This window comes from Lacerta agilis, chromosome 13 (genome assembly GCF_009819535.1).
Source record: "Lacerta agilis isolate rLacAgi1 chromosome 13, rLacAgi1.pri, whole genome shotgun sequence".
NCBI lineage: Eukaryota > Metazoa > Chordata > Lepidosauria > Squamata > Lacertidae > Lacerta > Lacerta agilis.
The window spans coordinates 11,875,091-11,889,146 of NC_046324.1; the positions used below are offsets into that span (position 1 = coordinate 11,875,091).

General features: G+C 43.0%; 1 non-coding gene across 1 annotated transcript; it reads left to right on the plus strand.

Moving 5' to 3' along the window:
• The first annotated feature begins 12,727 nt into the window (after positions 1 to 12,727).
• TRNAK-CUU lies at positions 12,728 to 12,801 on the plus strand. The gene has a single exon. It is a non-coding gene; the product is annotated as a tRNA-Lys (tRNA).
• The last annotated feature ends 1,255 nt before the right edge of the window (positions 12,802 to 14,056 follow it).

Here is a 14,056-nt window from a genome sequence, read left to right on the forward strand (position 1 = left end):
CATGGCAAGCAGGATTCTGCTAGGAAGAATTGTTTGAATTTGTATTTGTTAGATAATAGCAAAGTTTCTTTTTTATATACTGTAAAAGCTGAGGTTCTGCAGAAACAGTATGTGCAACATTTATGGGGAAACCTTGAGCCCTTCTGCACTATACATTTAAAGCAGTATGATAGATGAGAAGCAGTGTGTGACTAGGAGCAACTTCTCCTGGGGAAGCGCAACAGGTAACAACAGTCTGAGGTTTCCCTGTCCATTCCTCTCTGCATGTCCCAGTTGCTGCTCAGAGAGACTCTGCTTTCTCCATGGGCATTTTAAAGCAAGCAGAACAGGCTAGTCTCAACATCTGTATGAATTGCCCTCTTCCAGGAAGAAGAATGTAGGGTCCACATGCTGTTCACTCTCTGAAAGCACTGGATATGGGGCCAACTTTGACTGGCGGGTAAGGATACCCACCTGCCAACCACCTGGCGCCATTATGAATAAGGCTGCAACTTCAATGGGGTTCAGTCTCCATGCTGTAACCAATGGGGAGCTCCCTAGCACAGCCAATCAGAGCTGTCAGCAAGCGTTTGCCCCTGTTACTTTGCAGCCATGTTCTTGCCTGACCTACAGCTGATGTTGCAGATGGGTGTGGTGTCAGGGAAATTGCCTCAGGTCCAAACAGGACCCCACTGCTGGACCTAATTAGGTCCAAGGGCCAGAGGTTACTCATAGAATCATAGACTCCTACGAGAGCTGGTCATTTAATCAACTCCCTGCAATGCAGGAATCTTTTACACAACGCGGGGCTCGAACCAGAGCCTCGTGCTCTACCGACTGAGCTGTATATTTTGCACATCCACAGCACAAAGTAAATGCCATTGAGTTTAATAGGGTTCACTCCCAGGTGAGTGGGTATAGGATTGGCGCCTGAATCCATGAATGATTGGCGCTTAGATTTCCTTCAAGTGGGAGAAAGGTTTTTGCTATTAGAAACTCAGCATGCAGTCAAGCAATTGAGCCAGGCAAACTGTATGGATTATTTACGCTGATAAAACTGGAGCAGGGGAAAAAGCAATGAATTCACTAAACACATAAACAGAGCAAACTTGGGCGTATTTATTTTTCCATAGAAATTATTTTTGTTGAGGAGGGAGTCTTTTCGGGGGTGGGGTGGGGGAGAGTTTCCCGATAGTGGGATCAGATTGATGGGTGCAGCATGTGTACATGATTTTCCCGTGACATAAAGAGTAGGGCTAAATTAATATTTGCAGAGATAATATTGAGTTGCATTAGCCATACCTCTGGCCTATCTCTAAAAGCACATTAAACCTATATGATCCATTTTAACCCTGCTGATGGCAGTTGAAGTCTGAACTTGTCTTTTGCACAGCAGAACAGAACTGTGTTGGTGTGCGCCAAAGAGAGCATTATCCCTTTTCAGACAACCAATGTACCGTGAGTGATCTGGGGAGGGGAGATAGATTACAGCTGTTGGCTGTGTCCCAGAATTATGCACATTCAGTAGACTGCGAGTAGGCCCTGGGCAAGTGAAAACTGCTTTGCAACCCGAAATTTTAAAGCAAGCAGCATCTGCAATTATGTAGACAACCCACACATGCCATTTTTTATGCACGAAGGGCTGGTTTACACATTCCTCTGAATGTTCATAGATCAGGGAGGGGGCCTGCTGGTGCCTCTCCTCCTTTAAGCACATTCACTTAAATGCCTAAGATTGAGCCCTTCTGTGTTTGAGCATATTATACCGATCCTGGTCCGACTGCACTGGCTACCAATTAGTTTCTGGGCCCAATTCAAAGTGCTGGTTTTGACCCATAAAGCCTTAAACGGCTCAGGACCACAATACCTCAAGGACCGCCTCTTTCCATATGAACCTACTGGACCCTGAGATCACCTTCTGAGGCCCTTCTTCATGTGCCGCCTCCTCGAGAGGTCCAGGGGGTGGCAACACGAGAACGGGGCCTTCTCTGCAGTTGCTCCCCGTCTGTGGAATGCTCTCCCCAGGGAAGTTCGCCTGGCGCCTTCATTAGATCCCTTTAGGCACCAGGCAGAAACACTCCTTTTTAACCAGGCCTTTGGTTGACCTGATTAACATCCTATACCCTTTTAAAATGTGGCTCTTTTCTGGGGTGGTGGTATTGGGTTATTGGTTTTTATTTTGATTTTATATATTGTGATCTTTTCTGTGAACCACCCTGAGACCTTCAGGTATAGAGTGGTATATAAATTCTATTATTATTATTATCATCATCATCATCATCATCATCATCAAAATTCGGAGAAAGGTGACTTTCAAAGGATGGGTGCATTTTGGTTTCAGGAAGGGAAATCTACATATGCATATCTTTAAATGCAAGCTGACCTGACTTTGTCCCTCGCCCCGACACGCCAGACTACTGCCTGCATTGCTGATACCTTTGAGCCCATTGTCTGTCGCGGATTGCTCCACGGCGTTGTAGCAGAGAAGTGCAAAATCACAGGATCTTTAGTGCAGTATTATTTTAATGTGAGCTATATACATACAGACAGTTCATACAAAGACAACTAGGACAACTTCACTCTCACTCTCTCTGACTCCACTCTACACCACCACACCCTGCTTAACAGGTTCCCCTTTAATACAAGACAACAGCCAATCATCTGTTGGCCCACTTTTGCTGAGTCACTCTGACACAGTAAGATTGCAGGTCTATTGCATCAGCTTCCTTTACTTTACATGAAAACTCAAGCCTGCAGACTTACTGAGCTATACAACATTCTATGTATCCTGACATTGTCCTTGTTCCAACCAAATTGTTTTTTGTTCCTTCCCTCTTCTTATATTCTGCCCCCCCCCATCCCATATGCACGTCAAACTTTCAGAAACACTTCAGTGTCCACACGTTTAATCCTGACTTTAAAAATCATACCCTTACCTTGCTTTTAAAAATCGTTCATATCTCGAAACGAAAATCTTTTAATAATAGGAGGACTAAAGTGGTGGAGAAAAAGGCGTTTTCAAGATGACCAGAGAGAAATGAGGAAGAGTGGTATAATTAGGCTGTGGTCATGTTCTGGGGAAAATTGGGTTTCCTTGGGTAATATAAATCTCTTTTTTATTATTAATTCATTGTGTATGATTAGAATCAGGTCACGCAAAAGGGCACAGTGTCCTGATCTCTGTCTGAAATGAAGTTCTGGGCTGCACAGAAGAATAAAGTAATGCATTTGACTGGGCTGGAGATAACAGAAAGTGCAACACTGCTAATTAGCAGACATGGCAAAGTTGCTTTCTGCCATGTTTAAAGAGAGGGTTCCAAATTTAGCATTCTGCTTTAAGATTTTGAGAATGCCAGATCATTCTATGGTAGTTCTAAGTGAAAGTACCAAGAACTCTAATCCATTAAGAAAAAATATGTTATAGGGAGCCAACCAGAACTTTGTTGGCTCGGTTTTTAAACCTGAAAATAGGAAGTAGGGGAAATTGTATGTCACTTTCAGTTACAATTTCCTTTACTTCCTATTCTAAGGTTGAAAAACCCAGCCAACTATGCACCTCCCTGTCAGTCCAGTTCAGTTCCATTGCCTCCCCAACCTGATACATCTTCAGCACTCTCCCTTTTTAAATATGGGTAGCTACTTCCTTTTTCCTAAGTCAGTCACGTGGCTTATTCCACCCAATTAAGGATCACAAAGTGAATGTAGTGATATCATGACCCTATGTAGACAGACAGGGTTGCATCATATCAGGAAGAGAAACTAAAATTGAGAATTATTTAAATAGATAAGTGGTTTTTGTTGTGGTTATTTGAAGAGCTCCCAAAATACCACCCCCAAAATGTGTTGGGTTTTTTTGTCACTGCTGGGAAAAAAATAAAGTTTTATGTAGGGATGCATGGATCAGTCCATTTCATTTGATGTGAATCATAAGTCTGTTCTGTTTTTGCATTACCGGTAATGTCCCCATCGCATGCCACTTTAAACAGTCATGACTTCCCTCAAAGAATCCTGGGAACTGTAGTTTGTTAAAGGTGCTTGGAGTTGTTGGGAGACCCCTTACATCAGGCACCCCCAAACTCAGCCCTCCAGATGTTTTGGGACTACAATTCCCATCATCCCTGACCACTGGTCCTGTTAGCTAGGGATGGTGGGAGTTGTAGTCCCAAAACATCTGGAGGGCTGAATTTTGGGATGCCTGCCTTACAACCTTCACAGAACTACAGTTGTTCCGTAAGAAGAGAGATGGACTGCCAAACCACTCTCTGAACAGCATAGCTTTGTGAGGAGAATACAGCACCCTAACATTTCTCCCACCACCCTTAACAAGCTATGGTTCCCATGGTTCTTTTGGATAAGCTTCACCTCAACAAGTATCCAATAGCAAACAGACAATCACGGAAATTATAACCAAACACAAAACAAACAGAAAACCGTGAAAAACAACAATGAAAGATATTGAATATATTATAACAAAAGTGTAAATGGAGATAGAAATTATCAATTCGATGGCTATAGCCTGGTGCATACATTCCAAGGATTATCAACACTAAAGTGCAAAAGTTCACTTAGGAATCCTATATATTCCAGTTGAGTATAAAGTAAATGCTCATGGATATAATGTTTAAAGCAAAGTTCCTTAGTTGTCCTCGTCTGTCCGACGGGTTGCTAGCTGAAAGTCTTCCCGTTTCACTGGTGAGACTCCAGTTTCTTCAAAGGAACAAGCTCTATCAATAGAGGCAAAGAACAAGAGACTTAAACAGTGGGTGAAAAGCTCCAGCATTACATTCATCCTTCAAGGTCGGCAAAAGCAACAAGTGGCATAAACAGAGCTTTTGATGTATGGTGCAGTTCTTTACACATTCTGTTAGAATTTTGGGGCTAAAATCTATACCACAATATCCAGAACAGTATGATTGCGTGTCGAGGTCCCCAAACCACCCCTCCAATAAAACATACTTCACACCAGAATATAAGTTTAAGGTTTTTGGCATTATTTTGGCCACAACTTTATTGAATACAAAATATGTGAGTGGTTGCTTAGGCATTGGTTCAGACTATCTTTCCCGCTGGAGACAGAACTGTCACCCACCCGCCTGTGGAGTCAGTATAGGGGAAAACACTTTGGGGAGAGAGTGTGCGCCCGTTCTCCCCTAATGCTCCCAGGGGCTCTTGCGTGGGCCCTGGCCCCCGACCGGGGGATACGGACAAGCATGGCAAGCCCCTGGATTCCTTTAACGGAATTCCCCTCGCAACAGCAGCATTGAAGGGGCAACCACAGCCAACCTGCCCCTTCGCAGCTTAGGTGGGGCAGCCACAGCCAACTCTGCCCCTCCTCCAACCAATTTATAACCAATGCCTAACCGCCAACCTTACAAGTTGTGACTAATTGCTACGCAGTAGGCGAAAACCAGATGGCACCAGCCAATCAGCCAAATGGAAAAAATTCCTACCAGGCCCCTGCCCCAAAAATAGACAACCCCATGACAGGCATAGCAAGGTCAACGCAGAGGCCTAAAATAAGGGAGGGCGGGAGGGCGGGTGATCCGACGCACACATCCAGGAGAGCTCCCACGCTGGGTGCAGGGTAATATATAGGTTCTGGGCTGTCCATCAACAAATTGAAACATATAAATCTTCCCAACGACACCCAGAGCCCAATCATAGCTGTGGCCATCCAGACTAACCTGTCTAGCAACAGAGGGGTGACTTGTTAGCCTCCACCGCAACACGTGCTCTCCATGAAGGAGAACACGCTAACCCAAAGGATTGTTGCATTCCAATCCATGCATTAGTCCAGATGATGATAATTTGGATGGTTTTCCTTAAAAAAAAAAATGAAGGCCACATTTTCCATCCCTAGGGGTGTCTAATTTTCTAGAGATATCATTCCCAAAGTGTATGAAATTACCAGCGTCTGTGTCATTGACTTGAATGGAGTCTGCATAGCGCCAAGGGGATTATAACCAAAACTTAATAGTGGGGATGAGGAGGGGAAGAAATTTGATTCGGTTCTCATTTAGAGGTGAACCTACTGAATATGAACTTCCTGGAACAGGACTGGAACTGAAACGCAGACATCCTTAGAAAACCATACTTCTCAGAATCACGCAGTGCAGTTCTCTAGCTAAGTGACATGTAACAAAAAAATGCTTGTGCTGGAATAGTGCATAAAAATGGATCTGTTGGGGAAAACATCATGTAAAGGGGTGTTTTATTAGGTGAAATCTCTTTACAAAAATGTGTATATTAGGCAAGATCGCAAAGCAAATACGTATATAAGGCAGAATTTGCACTAAAACGCTGGTGGGTGTTCAAGAGGACTTTAAAAATTGCATAGCGATGTGGAAATGTGGAGAAGCGGATGAACTGAGAGGCATCTGAAATCAACAGATTTACCTACCTCTAAGTGATGGAAGCTTAATTCTTCAGTGGCGTGAAATCATCACGGCACAAAGATGAATGTGAAATATTACCGTGGGCAAGAAAGGCAGCTTCTCAACAGTGCTCGGTTATCCTCCACCCCAGTTGTGTTTGATTCTTGCCTGAAGTGAACATGCCAAGTGTTGCTATTAAGTAATTTGTGCCCCCAGAGGTATCCCCCCCCCACACACACACCCTCCCCATCAACACACACAGAGGGCTTGGGTTTTAAGCAAAGTTAATCGAACTTGGAAAACAGAAACACCTGCAGGTCTACTTGACTTAAACCCACCGCTGAGCAGGCTTCAACCTATTCTGTAATGATTGCCCGCTTCTAAATTATTACAGTTAAAGCGCAAAATCTGCCTCACAATACTATCTCTATTCATATATAAGCCTTGTAGTACAGATTGGAGCGAGGCGGGGGGGGGGAGGAGAGCAGATAATTAAGATGGTGAGAGCTATACATTTTGCCAGCAGCTGCATTAAAATGGAGCCGTTTGAAGTTGGCTTTCAGCAATTACATCAGAGTACTTGTTAGAGAACTTTTAAGAAATAAAGCAGAATTCTCTAAGCCACCATTGTAGTCCCCACCCCACCCCCAGTAAGTATTATTTATCATGTCTAATGACAGATTGATTTAAATTAGCTCTGGCTGGGAAAGCAGACTTCCTTTGACAAGGGATAATTCAAGATGCATGGGGAAAATGGTGCCACTTATTCATTTCCCCCCTTTGTTCCACAAAACACCATGATTAAGATAAAGTGGGTGAGATATATATTATGGCGGCATTTAGAAGCTTAAACACAAACCTGATCTCTGTGCGCACGCGCGAAATGGAATCGCGGCTTCCTTCAAAGTGGAGCTGGGATCTCAGGGGTCGGATGCGTTTGCATTGGTCTTGGGGAGGGCTGAGTCCTGCCACAAGGCTTCCAAGCAAACAGGAGCCTCTGAGGACAAGGTGCATATCCCCCCCACCTATGCAAGTCAGCAGGTGGCGCTGTGGTCTAAACCACTGAGCCTCTTGGGCTTGCCAGTCGGAAGGTCAGCGGTTCGAATCCCCCCAACGGAGTGAGCTCCCGTTGCTCTGTCCCAGCTCCTGCCAACATAGCAATTCAGAAGCACACCAGTGCAAGTAGATAAATAGGTACTGCTGCGATGGGACGGTAAAGGGTAAAGCTGTCTGTGGACAAACGCCAGCTCCCTCGGCCTGAAAGCGGGACCCCATAGTCGCCTTTTACTGGACTTTACCGTCCAGGGGTCCTTTACTTTTTTTACCGTCTCTGCAACACCATTAGTATGAAATGACCTTAAGAGCAGAGCCATTTTTGTTTCGGACCAGCTTACTTAAGGAACCGCCTTTCCCCCTACATAGCTATTTGACCACAATTGGTAGGTACATCATACCTGTTCTACATTGTGAGCAGTTGATCCTTCAGTGGGGCAGCACCTGTGGCCTGCCTATTGATTTTTTTTTTTGGGGGGGGGGTCCTGCCTTGTCTCACATGTCCCTGACCAGCACCTGCTCGCCTCTGGGGATACTGAGAGTACCCCAGAGGTGTTCTTAATTCGTACTAGAAACCAGACTTTTTTTGGTGTTGCAGCTCCAACCCTCTGGAAAAAGCCACAAGCCAAAATTAGGCTTGCAACCCATCTAATTGTGGATAGACATGTGCTGACATTTCTTGTTTAAGGTGTGGCCCAGTCATTAACTGAATATTAATTTAACATCTGTAGGAATTGTTTGGTTCTCTTTAGAGCTTGTAGGAAAGGTTTGCATGGTTGTGTGGTGTTGTTGTTTTTTGGAGTTTGTATAAATGATTTCAATTGTTTGTTATAATTTGTATTTCTTTTCTTTTATATTATTTCGATCCTGTTGTACACCGGTTTGATGGCCTGAGGTTCTGAAGCAGCTTATACAGATGTAAAATAAATCAGATAAATTCGGCAGGCTCTCTTGCTGTATGTTTTTAGACACCTGTTGAAAGCCGTTTTTGTTTCTGCAAGTCTTGCCCAGATATATAATATAGTTATTAAAAGTTACATCGGTCTTATCTTTGTCTTCAGTTATGATGTTTTAATATATACATGTTTAATAGGTTTCCAGTTTCAGCTGTGTTTTATTCACGGTCTTATTTGCACACCGTTTGGAGGGCCGTTTAAACAAGCGGTTTATATATCTTCTAATAAATAAGTAAATAAATGTTCAGTGAACGTGTTTTTTGGGGGAGGGGCAGGATTGTGCTGGCCGCTCTTGTCCCCTGAGCACCGCATATGCAATTTCAACTATGCATAGAGCTGTACTGTATATGCACATGCAATATAAAAAAAGATAATATCTTCAGAGGGGGGATTCTGTAGAAAGAAAGAAAAGATAAATACGTACCAAGAAGAGCTCAATGGTGACCAAGCATCCTCAGTAGTCATAGAATGCTTAGGGTATGTTGTGGTGGGGAAGAAACTGATCTATTTGAGAATTTGCCCTTTTCATATGTCATTTACTATCTAAGGCTGCATACAGACTATACATTTAAACACATTCAAAGCACATTTCCCCACCCAAAGAATTATGGGTACTGTAACTTGTTTAAGAGTTGCTGGGAATTGTAACTGTGAACTTCCATGCTCAGGATTTTTTATTTTATTTTTTTAGGAAAAGAATGTGCTTCTGTTGTACTTTAAAGGTATAGTGTCTACTAAGCCATAGTGTTTCTCATTTTTCTAATCTGGGTCCATTAAATGCAATGGGTCTACTTTGAGTAGAAGTTACTTGGCTATAGCATTTCCCTATCCAGCAGTTTTTCAGAAAGACCTCTGCTTCCCCCATCTCCCGATATATGGAAGGAAGCTTTGCATGGGGCAGGTGACATTAATTGCAAGATGAGCAGAGGAACACTCATCCATCATGACGACTTTACTTAAAGCCAAGTAAATGGGCCTATTTTCTTCTGTCAGATGTTGAAGGGAATGAGGTGTCCCACAGAGCTGGAATGCTGAAAGTTACACTACAACTGAGGATAATCTGGGAAAGTGGTGAAATTACCTGGCAACTATATGTGAGATAATGTGATTCCTGATCCATTTCAAAGCACTTTGGATACACCCCAGGAAAGCAGGTGGGGGTGGAGAGGATCCACACAGATGTTTGATACACTAGAGAACCACCAGCTCTGCTTCCTGTGTAGCATCTAAAGTAACCATCAATGCCTTTGAAGCCACACCTGTGCTGAAGTAAGCAATTGCATTAGGAGGGAGGGAGGGAGGGAGATTCAGATCCAGGAATAGCATTATCCATCAAGCAGCAGGTTGAAAGCTCCCAATAGGCTAGCTGCCATTTATCTTAGTGGAACTGAGTTTGATTCTGTTTTCTTCCAAGATGGTATTTGTTGAACTTAACTCATAAACAAGACCATCTCATTTGAAAAATGTACTTTACATTATTTCCACTTGACGTAAATGTTTACTTTTACAAGGCAGTCCCGTATGTGTCTGCTTAGAAGGAAATCCCATTGAATTCAATTGAGCATTTTCTCAGGCAAATGTGAATTAATAATAATAATAATAATAATAATAATAATAATAATAATAATGGCTTCCCAATAGAGCCCATAGTGGCAAACAACCAAAATAATAGATTAAAAAACTTTTAAAACAAACCAAATATCATCCTCACATCCATTAATTTCAAAGTTCACTGCCGTCAAGCCGCCATATGCTTGGATGAATGGGAATGCTTTAAAATTTCACCTGAACATTGATAATGAAGGCAACAGATTCAGCACAATAGATAGGGTGTTCCATAAGTGGAGGACCATTGTGAAGAAGATGCTGTTATGGGTCAGCATCAGACAGGCAGCACACAGTGGCACCATCACCAGCGGCAGGGTTCACCCTGGCAATCATAAGCCCAAGATCAGGGGTCCCCAAACTAAGGCCCGGGGATGGATGCGGCCCAATCGCCTTCTAAATCTGGCCTGCGGACAGTCCAGGAATCAGTGTGTTTTTACATGAATAGAATGTGTCCTTTTATTTAGAATGCATTTTTGGGTTATTTGTGGGGCATAGGAATTTGTTCATTTATTTTCTTCAAAATATAGTCAGGCCCCCCACAAGGTCTGAGGGACAGTGGACATACCCCCTGCTGAAAAAGTTTGCTGACCCCTGCCCAAGATGCTTGAGACTTGGAAATGTGATTTTTAGGGCTTTCTATGCTAGCAAGTGCAACACTTTCAAGACCAGTGCTGCTTGGTCCTGTCAGAATGTCATGGAATTCTACTCAATATTGATCCAGAGCAGATTCAACATTGCAGGATCCCCCCCCCCCCAAAAAAAAAAAAAATTGACCAGAGGCAAATGTATTTCATCCAGGAGAGCTTTACTGTTACTGAAGGCAAATGAGCATAATGGCCACAAAAACATTCAGGATTGGCACTGTCCATAAGAAATCCAGTTGCAGCAGACTTAAGTTAAACTTACAATAACTTATAATAAGACTGAACCTTAACACTATACAGTGGTACCTCGGGTTACAAACACTTCGGGTTACAGACTCCGCTAACCTGGAAGTAGTACCTTGGGTTAAGAACTTTACCTCAGGATGAGAACAGAAATTGCGCGGCAGCAGCGCGGCAGCAGCAGCAGGAGGCCCCATTAGCTAAAGTGGTACCTCAGGTTAAGAGCGGACCTCCGGAACGAATAAAGTTCATAACCAGAGGTACCACTGTACAGTCATACCTCATGTTACGGCCGCTTCAGGTTACGTGTTTTCGGGTTGCGGACCGCAGGAAACCTGGAAGATCTCTTCATATCACATCAATGCTTTCTGCACCATGAAATACAAACTGACACAGAATGCCCCACTCACCAACCTGGCAACCATATGGTTGAGCTTCCAGACCATCCTTATTGGCTGGCTTAAGTAAAAGTGGGATATTCCAGGATCAAATAAAAAACCGGGACTGTTTTTGTAAATCTGGGATTGTCCCTGGAAAACAGGAACATTTGGAGCATCTGGGAGAGTCCATGGGGCCAGAGAAAGAGGTGGGGGGCACATTTGACCCCCCTGGCCTGAGTTTGCCAATCCCTACTTTCATGGTAAATACCAGCACTTTGAATTGGCCCCAGAAACAGATGGGAAGCCAGCAATTCTATAATATAAGGATCTGATTGTAGGAGAAATGTAAGATAACACAAGTCTGTTAACACTTTTCTGTGTGGCTTCCGCTCAATGAGAGTCACAAGCAATCCCATCTGAGCACAGAGGAAAGTGAGATGTTTTTTGTGTTATATGCCTAGAAGAGTGTGGTCCCCCCCCACCTCACTATGGGTAGCAGCTGTGACAATGTGAACATCTGGGACGAGCACAGTAGCTGTGAGACACGCTTAAGTGTCACAGACCCACCCTTGAGCGAGGCCGGTTCTTTTCATTTCTGCCACAGAGAAGCGTCAAAAACAGCTCAAATGAACCTCGGGTTTCAATTTGGCATGAAATGTATAGCTCTGAATAGGAACGACAGATAATTTCCTCCTTGGGTTCTGCCACCTAGCATTATTTTTTCACAGTTTCAAATTAATATTTGTGAAGAGAAAATAGGGATGCCTCAGAAGAAGAAGAAGGCGAAAAATATGATGGCACGATTTCTCTCTTTCACCTTGCAGGACTTAACTTTCCAAACTGATTATTCTGCAGAGTTAAAGAGAGAGAGAGAGAGAGAGAGAGAGAGAAGGAAGAAAAAGTTATGTTGATTAGTTAACTCATTGCCATCCTTCAGCAGAGAAATTATAACACCTGCCCAGTCTAAGTTGCTAAGATGAGCTCTGCTTTAATCAACCTTTGTAGGACCAGCTCTAGATTTGAATGGACTCTTCCTGCATCGGTGAGCTTGCCTGGCAATGGAGCCCTTTATGTTTCCCACAATGCACTGGGAGAGAACAATGTTAGGCAAGGAATTCACATGGTGGCTTAGAGCTTGAGAAGCCATGGAAAGTGTGAGTGCTGGGAATCAGCCTTGGCATTTGCCCAAGGTTGCCAAGTCTTGGTGCCAAACCTGATTTCAGTAGTCTATGTGCTGTAGTGTGCTGTCATGGATAGAGTGTTGACTTGGGTCACATGAAGAACGTGCATTTAAAGCACTCTTGTGCCACTTGAACACACTTGGCTTCACCCAGAGAATCCTGGAAACTGTAGTTTATTAAGGATGCTGGGGATCATAACTCCTAACAGCTCTCAGCATCCATAACAAACTACAGTTCCCAGGATTCTTTGGAGGAAGCCATGACTGTTAGAGTGGCACAAGAGCTCTTTAGGGGTATGGTATGGATGTAGTAGCCTGGGATAGCTCAGTTGGTAGAGCATGGGACTCTTAATCTCAGGGTCGTGGGTTCAAGCCCCACATTGGGCAAAAGATTCCTGCTTTATAGGGAGTTGAACTAGAAGACCTTCGTGTTCCCTTCCAACTCTTCAATTCTGTGATTCTATGATTCCATGACCCTTGTCCTAACAGAAATCAGAAGAGACAACAGAGAAATAAGGAAAGGAAGAAGGAAGGAGTAAACAGTGAAAGAATGTGTGATTATTTCAGTTACACGTACGAAGGCTGAGAAAAAATGCTAAATTCCTTCCAATCCATGGTGTCTGAAGGTTTTGAAACCGTGCTTACCTGTAGGGACACCCAGTGTGGTTTAGAACAAAAATCATGTAGGGTTCTAAATGATGCAGGAACCCCCATAGCCCTACTCTGGAGAAACTTCTAACCCAATGGGTTCCAGGGCTGCTACCCCTGGAGGTACTCAGAGATAAGCCAGTGAGGGGCACTGGAGGTATAAACGACTACCAGACTTTGAAAAACTGGTCTCACTGGATTAAGTTCATTGATTTTGTTGAATTAATTAAACTAAATAGTTTTAATTGGGTTTTTAATACATGTGCAATTAATTGTTACTGAGTTGAATTTTATTGCTGTATTATCTTCCTCAGTGGGTCATACAAACAGGTATTCTGAATGATTTTGTACGGTAGGTTAGGGAACTATATTTGTGGAACCAAGGGAGCATACTACTGCTCCTAACGGCTAAGTCCACCACCCTTCTGTTTACAGTGTCATTTTGATGTTAAGGGAGGCAGTTGTTTGATCATTGATGTTGTTTTTAGCAGGAGCAATAGATCCTCAAATCTTCTCCCTACAGTTTACATATTCTGTGTGTTGGCAATAGACCAGTGATATATATATATATATATATATATATATATATATATATATATATATATACACACATACACACACACATATATATAATCTTAACTGCCCTTTAAAATAAGAAAAATAAAAAAATGAGCAATTACATTTGACATCCGTACAGCTGGCAAAGATGCACAAGATTCGGCAAAGGAGGTGCTAAAAACGTAATATAGCATATTGCTTCCCTTGGCTGCACCACAAAAATAGTCCTGAAAGAATATGTTTGCTTATTTTGTTTACGTCCTAGGGGAATCTCAAGCACAGTAAGGGTTGCCTAGAAAAATTAGATTATTTTAAAGCCAGGAACACAGACAAATTGTAGGCTGTAATATGTACACACACACACAATATAACCCGTACGTGGATGCATGCGCACACACAAATACTATTTCAGAATATATGTAATATGCATGACTAT